The 17,612-nt window shown below is 33.4% G+C and overlaps 1 long non-coding RNA gene and 1 pseudogene across 2 annotated transcripts in view; one reads left to right on the forward strand and one right to left on the reverse strand.

The window, feature by feature from the left end:
- The first annotated feature begins 2,687 nt into the window (after window positions 1-2,687).
- Window positions 2,688-17,612, forward strand: part of LOC120596589 (uncharacterized) — a 58,217-nt gene continuing 43,292 nt past the window's right edge. For both annotated transcript variants that reach the window (XR_005651200.1, XR_005651201.1), the window contains exons 1-2: window positions 2,688-2,981; window positions 6,912-6,963. This is a non-coding gene — a long non-coding RNA (uncharacterized LOC120596589). The remainder of the gene's footprint in view (window positions 2,982-6,911; window positions 6,964-17,612) is intronic.
- On the reverse strand, window positions 9,147-9,265 carry LOC120596667 (uncharacterized; annotated as a pseudogene).

The raw sequence follows: 17,612 nt of genomic DNA on the forward strand, positions 1-17,612 counted from the left end.
AATTTACAAATATCTAGAAATATACTTGAATGTTTAGGAATTATGTGTATATAAGGCAGGGCTTCCTAACAAGGGCTACACAGAAAAATTAGGAGATTCATCAGCTTGGATGGGGGAAAAACTTGTGTTTTTGTTTTCACTAAATTCTAACTGAAATTTATTATTTCCTTTAATTATGAAAGTAGGCAGGAAACCACAGTAGTGTCAGTCTATGCCTTTGTTATCAATAAGAATCAGATCTTTTATGTCATATTACAGTTGTTTCAGATACTTTAAAATATCATTTTATGTACATTTGTACTTTGAAATTATAGTAGTTATTACACTCACTGCTAGATCTTTTCATTTAATTCATTAATAAAGTACATATATATCTAAATGAAAATATTTTAATAATTATATTTCAGTATAATTGGTTTCTTTATTAATTCTAAGGATTTTATTTTATATATCTGAAAACATTATCTTGAGAAGAAATTAATAAGTTTTACCAGGCCTCCAAAAGGGTGCATGGCACAAAATAAATTAAGACTAGAGTTATTCATAGCATGTGTATGTAACAGTAAATGATCGTAAGCAGCCAAAAGGGTGAACTAGCTAAAAAATATTTGTACATTGCTACAGTAGAATATTCTGCATCTGCATCAAAAAAAAAAAAAAAAAAGAATGAGGAATCTCTTTATCTAATAAAATGAAACAATAACCCAGATATTGTAAAGATAATAAAACAGCATGCAGAAAAATTTATGTTATGATACAACTTATTTTTAAAAAACAAGGAGGTAGAATATATAATACAAATGTCTGTCCACTTGAATGTGCATAAAATAACTCAGAAAGAAAGACAAACAATTAGAAATATTGGTGGCCTCCAGGGATGATAACTAGGGAATTGGGGCCTAGACTGTTAGGGAGAATTTTTTCCAATAAACCTTGTAATACATTTACAGTTTTCAACCTTGTGAATGTGATGTAGGGAGGAGGCAAAAGAATTAAATGTTAAATCAAGCTATATTCAAAGACTGCACTATGGCCAAAGCACAGGAAACCTGTAGAACAGAGGAAGATTTCTGCTGAGATTGCTAAGAAACTATTTACTCACACTGAAATGGAATATAGAAAAACAGAGTCTTTAAGTCACACCCTACAAAAAATAAACACAATAAATCATTCCCTATGGCTAAAACCATGGGGAACCTATGGAACAAAGGCTGGAGATTGCCAGTAGGCTTTCTTGCTACTATCCATGACTTTCATGCTACATACCTTTACTTTCACAATATATACCCAGTATACCATCAAAGAAAAATAGGGAAACAAAATCTTTAAAACTGTAATTCATAGAAACTAAGAATGATATATAAACTGAATTTCCCAAACACCCAAGGCTTTTTGTCTTTGCTTTTTCTGTCTTGGTCTTGTCTCTGTCCCTCTCATGGTCTTTTTTCAGTCCCTCTTATTGTCTTTATCTTTGTCCTTCTCATTATCTTTTCTCTCTGTCCCTCTTGTCTCTCTCACTCATTGTCTCTGAGAGGAGACCACACTCAGTCTATGGAGGCATTACCACATCTCTAAGAAACTTTCTTTTTGACTCTAACTCTGATGTACGCTTGAATTCTTTCCTGCACTCCATCAAAAACTCTTTCTCTATTGGTGAAGGATTTGAATCTCCACTGGGGCGGGGTGGGGATGGGGTGGGGGTGGGGTTGTCCTGTCCTGCATCAAATATATAATCTATTCAAAAATTAAACAAAATTTAATGTTAAAAACTCCTTACTAGACTCTGTCAAAGGGATTAGTACACAGCCCATGGCAGCACTTCAAGTTCAGTCCCTATCCTGTTTTGGGATCACAGCCTGCCCTACAGAAAGGCCTGTCTATCAATAAAAAATTTCTAACACTTCCTAGGCTCTTGCAAAGATATAAGGAATATAGCATTTTCTCTTCCAGAAGCAAAATTTCACCTATTCCAATGCAAAGCAACACACTCCAGTCTTATCTTTACTTTTCTTGCCTCACAAATGTTCACAAATCAAGTTGGCTCTGGTGGAATAATTCTTAATGGGCAGTGACATAGAGAATATGAATATTCACAGGTTAGTATTTTTGGTCTCTAATATTATTTGTTCATGTTTTTATAATATGTTTATTTTAAAATGAAGTCTTACTCATATAATGGTGTAGATTTTTAGTTTTGTTATTTACAAGTGAGGCCTAGTTACTATTATTTCTAAGAGAACATAAATATTATGGGATTGATTACTAAAATATTTTTTCTTCCCAAAACTCCTCTCATGAATTCCCTACTGTTTCAAAATGAAGCCATTTCAGTGCAATATATTGATGATCATTCTTGTCTAATATGTCTTTGGCAATATAGCATGCATTTATACTACCAAAGTAAAATATTTTGAAGAAAATATTAATACTGAGTTCTGAGTGACAATGCTAGCATAAGTAATGACAGCCCAAATCATGCAAGTTGCAAAACAATGGTAAGTGTACGTAAATATTTGTTTGGAGTTTTATGATAACAAATACTGATTCTTCTTGAGATGTGGATCATCAGAGGGAAGTCTGCTTTATTTTTTGGAGAACATTTTGTTTAGAAGCAGACTTGAGGTTCTTTGCATGGTAAACTAAACTATAGCAGGCTCTTGCCACAAGAACTTGAACACATCATTTAAAATTACAACATGACCTTATTATTTTTATGGTGGACTCTGGGAAAATATTTGAGGTCTCAACAGAAACATTCAGCTTGTTTTTGAGTCAAAAATGTTTTCTTTGGAGTCATAAACAGGATGAAGAAAACCAGGACAACTGCCAAGACTCTGTGCTTTAAGCTTTTCCACGCTGCAAAGCGAAATAGTGGCTAGAACTGTGAGGAGATTCAGGGCTGTCAGTGGACTGGAGGAGGTGGGGACTTTGAGAAGAGGAAGATAAAACTTCCTGTTACTTCTGAAGATCTGTGTAACAAGGTAAGTGGTAAAGAAAGGAATAACTGGTGTTTCCAGATTCTTTTCCTACCCATCACCCTTAGTATAAAAATTTCCGTGGATATTATTCCCCAGAGGAGACAATGGAGGTTAGAGCTTTGGAGTAGAAGCAATACAAGCTACCTAATTGAGGAAGAAGGTTGATTTTCCTCAGGCTGGGAGTGGGACATATGCACAGGAACCAGGCAGGTTTCTGGAAGAGTCTGGGGCTTGGGCTTCCTCTCATGGATGTGCCTAACAAGAATGATTGCAGGATACACATCAGAGGCTCCACACTTACCTCCAAACTCATAGGAGGATAAGAGAGACGTCTCTCTGCCAATCATGACTGAGTTTGAATTTTCTTCCAGTGTTATAGTTGAGAGTACAGAATGAATTTCTCTAATTTAAAGAAATGTAGCATTTATATATCAAAAAGTGGCAGTGGCATTCCTCCCTGCTACAATGAAATTATTTATACACAGTCAGGCATAAAGTTCACTTCTCCACTACTCCCATGCAACACACACACACACACACGCACGCACGCACATACACATTTCTATTAATGTCTTGGAATTGAGACTGACCAGGACCAACTTGTCTCCCCACCCTTCCTTACACATCCTTCAGCTTTCATATGACCCTGTCACATTAGCCTTATTTGTTGGTCTCATTTATTTATTCATCCAATTATTTGTATAGAAAATCTTGAGGGCCTAATATTTACCTGTAACTCAAAGTCATAATTCCAGTTTCAAGATGTTCATAGTCTAGAGCATAATGTTGAATAATTGATTAGAGGTTTTGAGTGTGGAGAACTGAGAGCAGTTTATGACTCTAGAAGAACAGAGACTTTATCAATACAATCTGGAATGAGAGGAGGAATCAGCCTAAGTTTTTACAAGAAAATGGTGACATCAGATCTTGAGATTGCAGAGAATGAATGAGGACAAGAAAGATATTCCAAGGACACGGATCTCCCAGGATATGAAAACTATGGTCTGATGGACGAACTACAAAGTTTGGCATTGTAAGAATATAAGATGTAAGGGGAACAACCACACATTCTTTCTGCCTGTTGCTGTTTCTAAACATCATGCTCTACATACTGCCCTTGACAATCATCTAATTTCTCAAAGATTCTGTCCAGTGTGGATATATACAAGAAGAAATAGCAAACCAAACAAAACAATTTCTAGCAGCAAACTGAAAAACTAGACTATGATGACAGTTTTATCAGACAAATCATGTAGAGGTTCTGAATTCCTCATGATATATATGAAGAATCAAATATATTAGTCACATGTTTAGACCTTTTCATTTCTGTACCTATATTAAGAATTGTAATATAATGCTTTTCTGAGACTAGCATATATTAGCAAATGTTACTACAACAAATATCTTCCCCGAAGTGAACAGATTTAGCATGTAATTTAATACTTGTCAACTGAAAATACAATTAATAAGTTATTTCATGCATAATGTGATTATCTGTGGTTGAGAGGAAAGGTTAACATGGGCATGTGTTAACATAAGACAAGTGTTTTCAGATTCAATGCAGAATGTCTTCTTCAAGGTAAGATCTTGCCCTTGGCTAATTCCTCTATGCAGATATTCCTTTCCTTTCCACTTAATTCTCTATCTTAAGCCATTTCTCCTTTTGAGAAGTGTCCCATGAACCAAACTCAGCATGTTTTTAGCAGCTTACTCATTTTTCAAAAAGAAACAGGAGCATCATTTTCTATGAATGTTTATTGTGTATATGCTGTTTGTCAGGAATTCAATGGACTAAGTAGAGGGATGGAAGATATGATGAAATTTAAAAATTTTTGTCCCAAATAAATTTCTTCCTAAAAAAAAAATAAAAGTTTTTGAAAATTTTGGTTTTTGGGGAATAATTTAAGATTTTCAGTAAATGTTCCTCTAGGTCAAGTTTTTACAACTTTTTTTTGTATCATGGACCTCTGTGACAGCCTGGCGATACCTATACTCCTTCTCAGCATATTTTTAAATGCATAAAATAAAATACATATGATTACAATTAAAATTGACAATTATATAGAGATACAAATAGCAGATGGCTTTAAAAACTCATGATAACATAATATATATGTCTTTACTAACATTAATAATAAAATCCAGCTGCAAATCTAAGAGCTATCATATTTTGAAGTAGTGATGACTATAAAGGATGTTTTCAAGATATCTACAATTGTAATGTGATAAGAAAATGTCTTTTATTTCTCTTGGTGTCAGACTCACAGAAACAGTTAATAATTACTATGGTTTAAAATCTACATTCATAATTGAGAGAAATTCTAGAAGTTCAGAAAAAAAAATTAAAGAAATTCTTTATCTATCAAGCCCAGGGACTGCTGAATTCGATCCCTGAACCCAGGCAAAGAATCTTGTTTTACAGGATCTGAAATCAACACATTGACTCCCTTTCTACTGTTAATATGGAGATCACCATAACAAGACCCATCCCTCCATGAGAAGAAGGCAAGGGCCATCTTCATTCCCACTTAGGAGCTATGAGGAAGAAGAGGTGGTCTACTATTGCCTTATCCCTTTAAGATGCTTCACTGTAAACTCATTCCACATTCTTTGCTTTATTCTTTACAATTTCAGAATTTTTTTTGTTTTTAAAAAAGCTTTAGTCTAGAGATAGCACAAAAAAACATGATTTTTTTTTCTCTATCTGCATCTTTTTCAGCTCAATTGATCTGACTGCCAATGAGGAGCTCCTCCAGTTCTATCTGTTCAAATATTTTTGGTCTTTTATAGTAGAAGACTAGAATAACTGTTTATATTGAAAAAGCATATGGGTGATCAAGAAGATGATCAATGTAAACATCTTGTGTCAAAATATGTAGTATATATTTAAAACAATTAAAATTTATAATGGAACACTATTATTTACTGAATGTTTGAGGGAGTCATTATGTTTTCAATACATTAAGCATATACTGCAGCCTCAGTACTATAAAGATATCTTTTAAAAACAAGTTACAACTGAATCACAATTTGAGATAATGTATCTATACACAAATAATTCATTACTTTATCTTATAGCCAAGCCATGAAACCATTATAAAAAAAGATTAAGAACATGAAACTGGTGATTACAGTTTATTAAGGCAACACGTAAAAATGGCAGTAACTCATTTTAGGGCAGTAACCCTAAAGATGAAATTTGAAGAAGTTTAAAAAATGCTCCTCTAGAGGTTGTTCCATTTCTGTTTTCCTCAGTATCATTAATATTTATATTAGGACAAATATATCATGTTTGGGAGTGGCTACTAAAATCAAAAGGAAATAAATTAGTTTCTGTTGTTGTTGTTTAAGTTATAAAAAGGAATATTTATTCCTTCTGTCTCTTTTATTAATATCTCTATAAACATGTATTTATGAATTTTATTTCATCTTTCCATAAAACTAGTCTTAATATTATATTTTTATGTCATACAATAAAAACTAAAAAGTGAATATTGTGTTAAGTCTTCTACCGTTCTGTGTCAAAACACATGATTTTTAATAATAGCAACAGTGACTTGCTACCACAAAGACTAGCGCCTGTGTAATCAGTCCTTCTTTGAGAATTGGGAGAAGTCTTTTTGTACCACCCAGATTGCTGATTCATGACAGAATTGACAAGCTGTTAGACAGCCATTTATATCCTATTCAGGATCTTATTGGGGCAAATTGAGTCGAGTATAGTTGCTCAAGTTTTAACTCCTTTAAGAAAATCTGAGTCAGAAAGAAATTACGATTTCTACGTTTTTAGCAAATGCTGATTTGATTTGGTTTTGATTGCTGTGTTCCAGCTTATCACATAAAGGTGTCCAAAAAACAAGTCAGTATTGCCATGATCTAAATATTTTAATCATGTATGTATAGTATTCAAGGCTGTATTTCCTTGATTTTTAGAGTGACATTTTCTTCGGTGCTAAAAAAGAAGCAAACATTCAAAAGGAAAGCGGTGAGTATACTGTTTACTAATAATAACCTCCATTTATGTAAACCTTTATGGTCTTCAAAGCCCTTCTAAATTTATGCCAAAAAATGTTGATAAAAGGACCAAATGATTGTTACGTTACTGACCGGAATTGAACTATTTCATTTGCTACTCAAAAACAATGTTAAGATATAGGCAGAGCAGGCATTATTGTTACTGTTTTACAAGTGAGCAAACTAAAACTCAGAGAAGCCAAATGACTCTCTCAGAACCATAGAAAAAGAGGCAAGTCTAGAAACAAACCTATGTCTGTCTCCTAGATCCTAGCACATTTTCCCTCCTGACATGCCAAATACCTTCTAAAATAGTTAAAAATGATGATTGACCTTAAATCACTTGTTTATCTTTGGAAAACCTTTTTCTTTCCGGATCCTCAGCTGCCTGGCACCAGCCTTCTGTGCAGTCTCTCAGAGTCATGATTAATAGGAAGGGAACAGGTAGCAGCTTGGCCATCTGCCATGCATAAAGACTAAGACTCCTAGTAAAGGGTTTCCAGGCTCAGATTTGCCAGACATTCTAAAACGAAGAGAAAAACAATTTCACCTCTGCAACAAATGGAAAAATAAACACCAAAGTCAGTATTTTGTGTTCCAAATGAAATTAAAGATAATTAGTTGTTATTTTTAGAAAGAGAGAATAAAATTTCAGCTGTGTACCAAAACTATAGTCTTATCCACTAGGGACATTGATGCAGAAGCAAGTAGAACCTATACAAAATCTGTAGTTCCTATAGGACTAGGTATAGGAACATCCTATACAAACATCCTTGACAAATGCTTAAATATATAACTGGTTCCTATTATATAACTCAACGTTTAACCAAGTCCAAACACACTGCTGCCAACATTTTAAAGTCAACATTGATATCTGAAATAAACACAGGCTGACTAACACACACTGGTACTTTAATAAAAATATATTGTGAAATATCTCCTAGCCAAGAGAAGTTCTTGGGCTTTTTCTCTGGGTAATTGTTGATTAGTCAGAAGAATAATAACCTCTTTAAACATTTTAAAAATTATTTCATTCAACAGACTTTTCTTTTGAGCACTTACACTCCAGAACTGTGAAAGATATGAGATTTTACCCTGTGTTCAACTTAACAAGTTAGTTAAGCTGAACTGTTTCATAGAAGCTGGCAGAAGCCGTGAGACTCCTGGGTTTCATAGAAGCTGGCAGAAGCCGTGAGACTCCTGGGTTAGAAACAAAAGACTATTATTTATAGCAGTAGCAGTAGCCAGCATCAGCATTTGAGAAGAACTCTTGAGTATAGGGATGCTAGATCTTTTATACTAAATAGTAAGCATGCCTGCTTATTGCTATTGAAAGAGACACTTCCTTACTCTTCTAAGGAAGTTTGCTATACAAACATCCTTGACAAATAGTCCAAAACAAAGGCAGTTAATGCCTCTATTTAAAAGATATGTATAATGTGAGAAATCCATAGAGAATTGTCTCCCAACACTTATTCTCTACCAGACACTGTGAGAAATGCTAAGGATATAAGATTAGAAGAAGGAATATGCTATTTTGTTCCTGATAAATCTAATATTGTTAATAAATTCAATCATGGCTTTGAACTCTCAAATTCTATCCATAGAAAATGTGGGAAGTTCAGTTTGTTTAATATTTGCCTTTAACTTGCTTCTTACAATCAAGAAAATTGGAGGATCCATGAGGCAGAAATCCTGTCCTTCGGTTCCCAACTTATTTGCTAGTGAAGTGTTAAAGTGATAACTGCTAGCAAAATGGGACAGACAGACTGTAGTTGCATTGGAGTGCAGTATTGCGTCATTTCCAAAGCTCCCAGTCTTGGGACAATGATCTGAATGACATAAAGATAAAAGTCATTGGCAGGGGAAGTAGATAGCAGTGTTTAAAGAGAGAGGTGAAAGCTAATAGAAAAAATATATTATGAAGGAAATCTCTCTTAATTGTACTGATAGAATTTGGAGACTTTACTATAAAAAAAAATTATAGTCAAGCCACACCAAGTTCAGACCAAAAGAGTTGGCTCTAGTAAATGAGTTAGTAACAAATGACCTTTAGAACATAATTTTTTTTTAGACAAGGCAACCCTTGGTTGATTTTACAGATTGCAAGGACCTTGTCAGCTTACAATCCCTTATTTTTTTATTTATTTTTTATGCCTATAGCACCTGGTCTTCCTAGGTGGTCTCCCATCCAAGTACTAACCAGGCCCGACCCTGCTTAGCTTCTGAGATCAGACAGGATAGGGCTTGTTCAGAATAGCATGGCCGTAGACTTTAAAACATAATTTAGACGTGAGTTTTTCTATGGGGACTTGAGCATTATCGCCAAAATGTATTAAGGAGAGAAGTTTTAAAATTTTGCTGAGAATATAAAGTCTAAGCCTCTGAAAAAGACATAGTCATTTTATCCAAATCATTTAATCTTCAATGGATTCTTTATAATGACACTTCTTATTAAGATGATCCAAATCTCTTTAGTCTGACTTTTTACCAAGCAACTTTTCAATAATAATTTGACTTCCTGGGCATATTTTCCCACAAGTGAGAGAAAATACTGACCTGAGAACATGAATATTTTGGATCTCTTAATAGCTCTATTTTTTCCACTCCAAATTAGTCAATTGGTAATTGGATATATCAATCAGGCTCTTGTGAATTTAGTTGGTACAAGTCAGTTCCATCAGTGTCTGATTTCCCCTGAGTAACATGAAAATAACTAATGGAGTTTTTGAAAATGCTAACACACCATCAAGAAATACTTATGATCATCAATGTGCTTACCCTGGGGCTCTACTGATAATTATATATTCTGGAAGACTCTGAATGATTAACCAACTGACTTTTCTCCCTTTGACATCTTTTCAATGTAACAGTGATTCTATCTGTCTTTTTCCTTTGGCTTTTCCATAAAAGTTAAAATTTAAGAATCTGTTGAAGATCTATCTATAGTCTTCAGTACACACCACCATTTCCTGCACTCGAGTAATAGCTATTAGCTAATATTATTTTCTTGGGCTACCGATAACAATGACAATTTCCAAATCATTTAGCATATAGTCATGTTTGTTATTCTTTGATTCTGTTTCCACTAAGATTGTGTGTGTGTGTGCACACGCGCACGTGTGTGTGTGTGTATGTAATATTTCTGAGACTTCATGGGATAATATTGGATAACAGAGGCCTAAGTGCGTGGAAACACAATGTGTGTTTAAATTTAAATCCACTAAATTATAGTGGTGTGATTATCCTTCAAAAAGTTTATCATTCCAAAATATTTGAATCACTTTATACAGAAGAAATTGAAGAAAATTGTTCAATTTCTCAGTGTCTCAGGCACTTTCCCTAAAATATTGCCTCCACTGTACTTTGTAGGTAAAGGGCTGTGAGAGAATCTTAATATCTCCATATTTAGACACATCCAATGTTCTGAGGCTCTTGGGAATAGGAGATTCTAAAAGTCATAAAATTTAACCACTGTAAAAAAAAAAAAGTAATAAAACACGATAATATCTACTGACTGTGTCTGAAGGAGTTACTCTGGTAAGTGTAATGCAGGTTTAAGATGGAATTCAGTGGGGAAGGTATGAGAGGCTCTGGTGAGACATCTCCATTAAATCTACCCAATAAACTCTTATGCTCAACCATAGAAAGATTTTCAGAGCAAAAGTTCTTTGGATGTGTAAGGAGGAAGGAAAGAAAACTCTACTGGAGCCAAATTTTCTTTTCCATGCTTTGTTCTTGGGTCCCTATCAGTCAGCAGATGCTTGCCTTTCCCCAGTCATCAATATCCTGAGAATTGAGAGAAGGTAGATGGCAGACCACTCAGAGGAGCTGAAAAGCCACTCACTTAAAGCAGGGAGAGTTGTGGCTATTTTATTTGGAGGGGGATTAAGTATGTGCAAGGAGGAAGAGATCCAGTACCTGCCACTGAATGGAGTTTTCAAAAGTCACACATTGTAAAAACAAATTTTTTAAAACGAAAGTTGCACATCTTAAAAGTTTTAATGTCTTTAAGGAATTACTTTGATGTTACATTTGCGAAGGTAATGATGAAAAGATAAAACAGGAAAGAGTGTAAAAGCAGGAGCTTGAGACCATGGAGAAGGGTGACCCTTTTATGTGCTGTATGTGTTTGCTTCCCCAACTGACAGTATCAGGCCTTGCTTTTCAGCAGAGCCCTGCCCCCAGCTTTGCATTTCTTAAGTTAAATAAGATAAAGTTTGTATCTGAGTTTGGGTTCTCAGAAGAGATCTGAAACAAGGATTTGGATGCAAAAAGTTTATTTGGAGGGGGAAGGGAATACTCAGAGAAGAGGAGTGCAAAGCCAGAAAAGAAAGCAGCCCCTGAAGGTGTATTAACAAATCGATTGCTGTTGTGCATTACTGGAGCTCAATATATTTAATAATTCTCTGGAAAAAAAAAAAGTCCATCAAACTAGCCATTAACACAGGCTGGGTCTTATATAGAGATTCATGAAAGAGAAATTCTCTCTTTTATATTTGTTGTCATGTGAGATGCCATAGCTCAGGTTTTTGTCCCTTTATTTTACTTAGTTATAAGCTATTTGAAACAAGTATGGCAAATAGTATAAGCAAAGATGTCAATTCTAATTGTGATGGGACACCCTAGAGCTGTGTTGAGAAACATTCTGAGGATCCATCCATGCTTAGAAACAAAACAAAACATAATGGATTATTGACATGAAGGTGGAAGAGCAGTACTTGTGCTTTGGGTCTGCCATCTCTAACCTAGCTGTCATCTGTACCCTGGTTATTCATTCATCCGGGCTCAACAGAACCTTTTTCTTGTAATACCCTCCCTTATTGTGAGAATTTGAAAATAATAATCTAAATATCTTTTAAAATTTACAGCTAGAACATGATAATTAGTTCATAATAAGAGCAATTAAATTAAAACTACAGGACTCCATTTTTATCTATGGATCGATAAATGTTAAAAAAGCATGGTAAGTTTGTGGGAAAAGAGGCCCTCACATATATTTAGGTGGGTATACAAACTGGTGCAACCTCGAAAGATAAAAAACACCAGAGTTTAAATGCCATGCTCTTAGACTCAGCAATTGCATTCTAGGAAATGAACCCGCAAATATACTCACAGGTGCACATAAATGTATGTTGAGGTACACTCACTACAAAAAATAAAAATAAAAATAAATGTACAAACAAAACAGAAAAAGACTCATAAGTACAGAGAACATTTTAAAGGTTGCCAAATGAGAGGAAGTTTGGGGGCATGGGTGATAAAGGGGAAGGGATTCAGAAGTACAAACTAGTAGTTACAAAACAGTCATGGGGATGTAAAGTATAGCATAGGGAATATAGTATTGCAATAACTATGTATGGTGTGAGATGGGTACTAGATTTATTGGGGTGATCACTTTGTAAGCTATGTAAATATCTAATCACAATGTTGTACACCTGAAACTAGAATAATGATATATGCCAACTGTAAATGAAAAATAAACGTTTATTTTAAAAAACAAAAATAATTATGAAGATAGTGTATATAGGTATACATATGGAAAAATCTTCATGATAAATTGTTGATAAATGTGAAAAATTATTTATTATGCTAACATTTATGTAAAAATGAGAAGAAAATACATATATACACAAACACACATGTATATTTGTTCATACAAATTGTTTTTAAATACGAAAAGGTATTAACAGAGGTTGGCTCTGAGGAAGAAAATTGGAAGTCAGGGAGATATGAGTGGATGGGATATTTATGCTCTCTCACTCATATCTCCTCTTTAACTTTTCAATTTTTAATGTATATTTTTAAGTGAAGAAAATTATCACTATGGAAAACAGTATGGAGTTTGCTCAAAAAACTAAGAATTGAACTACCATATGATCCAGCAATCCATCTTCTGGGTATTTACTCAAAAATCCTGAAAACATTTATCTGAAAAGATATATGCACCTGGATGTTCATAGCAGCATTACTCATGGAGGCCAGGACATGGAAGCAAATGAAGTGTCCTATGATAGAAGATGGGATAAAGAAGATATGGTACATATATACAATGGAATATTACTCAGCTATAAGAAGAGATGAAATACTGCCATTTGAGACATGGATGGACCTTGAGATAATCATGAGAAGTGAAATAAGCCAGGCAGGAAAAGTTGAAAACGACATGATATCACTTATATGTGTGATATAAACCTAAAAAAAACAAAGAGGACAAACAAAGACTCATGGACATGGACAATAGACTAGTGGTTACCAGACGGTGGTGGGGTGGGGAGGGACGGAGGAGGTAGATGGGCTAAAATGGGTCAAATATGTAGTGACAGAAAGAAATCTAACTATAGGTGGTGAACACGCAATGCAATATATATGTAATATATGAAAGCATATTGTTGAATTGTAGACTTGAAATTTATTGCACTTTGTTGATCATGCCAATAATAATAAATAATAATAAAAAAAGAAAATTAATATTTAATAATACTTAATAATAATTAAAAAAAGAAAATTAATTGTTGACTAATTATAATTGTTCCCTATACTACTTCTTTTTCTTCATTAATATTAATGAGAAAGGAAGGAAGGAAGAATCCCTCTTATTCTTACCACCCAGAGAAAATCATCATTAATATTTTGGGTTAATATTTTGGTATATTGATATTATCATCCAGTCTTTTTCTCTGCATTAATATTTCTCTGCCTTTGTAAGTTAAAAATATGGTATCATGTGTCACATATGCTAGTATCTTCTGCTTTTGTCACTTAATATAGCACAGTTGTTCATATCACTAAATATTTTTCCACAGAGCTACTTGAGTAGCTCTGACCCTGCCCTTTTGCTTGAAGACTTGGAGGGTCTGGGAAGTGCAGAGTGAGCAGACTGGTGCCTTTGGGGCTATATATAATAAATATATAATAAAATGAATATAAAATGAATATAATAAAAATTATTTTGAAAATAAAACTAATTTTTAGAAATTTGATATTATAATCAACATTTTCAAATATAGTAAATTTGATCTAAATCTTTTGATATGTATTTTACATCTTAAACACAATATTAATGTATTTTTCCATTCATTTAACAAATATTTCTTCAGTGCTTGGTGCCAGACACCCTTTTCAGCTCTGGGGAATCTAAAGATGAAAGGGCATAGGTCTTAGATTCTCATGGTAAAGACTGTCAATAAAATAAATAAGTCAACAAATAAACTAATTGCAACAAAAAGCAATAAGCTCTGTGAAAGAAACAAATATGGGCTGAGATTGAAAAAAAAAAAACAAGGGAGACCTCCTCTAGGTAGACAGCCAGGGAGGAACTCTCTAAGGAGGTGAAGACTAAGTTGAGATCATCCCAGGAAGCGCTGGAGCCAAGCTTGGTTGAGTGGGAGGAAGAACATTCCAAGCAAGGGAGCAGCCTCCAACGGCTCTGAAGATACATAACACTTGGCTTATGAGAAGAGCTGAAGGCAGGCATGGCAGAGAGTGGTGATGTAAGAGGAGTGGAATAAGATGAGGCTCAGGTGATATGGGAGAGGGAGAGGCCTTACACAGGCTTTGTGGCTTAGGCAGGAACCTAGATTTTTTCCGGATTGTGAGGCTAAGCATAACATTTGTAATAATGCTTTACTAAATGTCCTGTTCCAGAAGTTAAATGAACTCACAAGTCAGTGAATTGTTTTATTTTAAAAATAAAGACATGAGAAATTTTATTTAATGACAACTCAGGAAGCTGACAGTCATGGAGCCAAATCCAACCAAAAAAATTGGATCAGGGCCAGGCTGATTTTATACCCCAGTTTACTGAGAAGAATCCCAATTTACACTTATATTCTCAGCATCCTTTTGGTGTAGCACTCATTCCAGATAGTTCATGTTTTAGTGAAGTGATTTTATTAGCAGTTGAATTAAAACGAGCCAGATTGGTTGGACTGATAGCCACTTTATACCTTCTGCCATGGTCTCTTTGAATAGTATATGAAATGCTTACGCAATGTTGAGTTTTCACTTAAACACATGGTAAAATCTGAAAAAAAATCTGCAATAACAGTTACCCATTTTTCTTTTCTCAACTCTTTCCAGAAGCAATGTAGCTAGTACTTCCCTTTCATGGCCCTCACTGATAAAAATAATGTATACTCAGTCATGAGCTGCTAGGGACAAATAACTCCTGGTATCAGGTGGTGGTTGGAGAAATATTCCATGTTACTTGCTCTGCCAACCACTGGGACTATCAGCTGGTGACATTCTCTGTAGATACATAGTCACCAGGTTAGTGGAAAATGACATATATAAAATATGTACATAAAATAGAACATGAGCAGTCCTGCCATAGAACTCATTATGAATGCTTTTAGTTACTGAACGATGTAAATCCATGACTTTTATTGTTTGACAATTTTTTTTTTAATTTTACAATAAACCCTTTAAATAACAATGACCTCAATGAAAAAAAAAGTATGAGTTTAATGAAAACTTAAGTACAGAATTTCCATTTCTCAAAAGAGTTAATCATAAAAGTAAAACTTGCACAGAATGTATACTCTTACTATCCACTATGGGACCCATAGCAATATCACTGACCACTTGAAAATGAGGAGATACAAATCTGCTGAAAAATCATCAGGGTCTATTTTAAAGGTTAAAAGTTAATTTAAGAAGATTGGGATTCAATATAGCAAGTGCAGCTTCAGAAGGTTCATTTACACACTCCCTTTTGAAGCAAGACTTTTCATTTAGAGCAAATGGTCCTTTCCTGTTTTAATTTTGCCCTGCATTAATTCCAAGTTTCCTTATGTATATCCACCTGTAAAGTGATAGCTGATAATGTTTTGACTCCTTTAGCATAAGAACTTGCCCAACAATTAAATGATACCAATTTCATATCAATGTCATCACATGATTGAAATATAAATCACCATAACTCTAACAGTAGTTGAAGGTTTTCATTTAATTTTTTATGGAATCAAAGTAACAGTTTTAAGATTTTGTTTTGTTGAAAATGAAACATCTGAAATTATTGCAAATACTATTGTAAATTCAGTTATAGGGTTCAACAGTAAGATTAAATTATTATTCGTTTTTCCAGCCATAGTATGTTTACAAATTTTGGTGGTGTACAGATTGTGGAAAGAACAATGTAATTATTAAATTAAAGTTATGAAGCATAATGTACTGGCATTGCTTGCTATGTACATGATTCATAATTATTATGAAACAAGCTGTGCGCTATTCTACCAACTGAAATAGAAGCCATGTGGTCAAAATTTACAAATATTTTCATGGTGACATTGATGTCGAAGCAAGAAAATACTCATTATGGTAGTATGCGACAACATTAATTAGATTTTATAAACATTAGAGTCTTTCAAGATTATATTTCTAACTCAACATAAGTGTACTATAATGGCATTAAACATATTTTGTAAATGTGTCCCATAAATTTTGGTTGCATTTTGTTCACAATCAGTTTGAAATCTTTAATTGAAGAATTAATTGACAATGAATGGAGCACCTCAAAACCAGCTTTTTTTACATTTTAGCAAATTGTAATTATTAAAAGTAAAGCTTGCAAACAGGAAGATATTGAAATTAAGCCATATAAAAGCGAGGTGGGAAATGAACAAAATAATCTATGAGAGAGAGTTTAAATGGTTTACAAGATTTAATTTTAAAATTCCATAATTGCACTTTGGACTATTTTGACTTACAGAAAGAAATGTTTGATGGACCTCTTATTTTTAATTGCATAAATTTGAATAAAATGAAATTTATAAGGTTTATATTTTTGCAGCATCCATATTTGTTGAAATACTCAAAAGAATCATAATGTAGAGAATTTTTTGACTTTTGCCTTTTAACAAATATTTGTCAAAGATGCAAAATTAATGCTCAAAAGAGGCAAAAAAAACAGTACTTATAAAAATATATTTAAATATTTATACATTTTAATGTATAAAAAGAAAATTGGAATTGAAACTCTCTTCCTCTTTACTCTGAGCTTACTAGGTATTATGTAGACCTTAACATATTTAATTTTTAAGTTTAGAATATAACTAAGGCAAAAAAAAATAGATGCTAACAATTTTAAGTTAATTATAAAATGACAATTTGAAAGTAGTTTCAGGTAATTTTATGAAATATTCAAAATAAAAAGACCCTATTGAAAAAGAATATAGTCTTCAGGAAAAAAATACCTATCATGTGGTATTAGAGACAGATTATACCTGAGTAAGAAACTTACTAAAGTATATTACTATATATCAAGAATAATTATTCTTCTTTTGCTATTTTTTCATTCAAATAATTACTATAAAGAAGTTTTTAAAAAATTTTACTTCAATGTATATGGGCATGCTACTTTTATTTTGGGAAGCAATTTTATTTTTGAAAATAGTTTTTGAATAGAACTACCTTATAAGTTCAATAACATAATAAAACTAATTTGTCATTCAACAAATATACCTTTCATCATGTCGCTTCTACAAAATTATTCCAGTTTCCTTTAGGATACAACTTCTGAGACATTCCTTTTCCAGGAATGCCATAGATGTTGTATTCCTTTAAAACTGCATGGTTTTAATTATTTTTAACTTTTTTTTAAATGTTAAAAATGTCCTG

This window comes from Pteropus medius, unplaced genomic scaffold (assembly GCF_902729225.1).
Source record: "Pteropus medius unplaced genomic scaffold, Ma_sr-lr_union100, whole genome shotgun sequence".
Classification (NCBI taxonomy): domain Eukaryota; kingdom Metazoa; phylum Chordata; class Mammalia; order Chiroptera; family Pteropodidae; genus Pteropus; species Pteropus medius.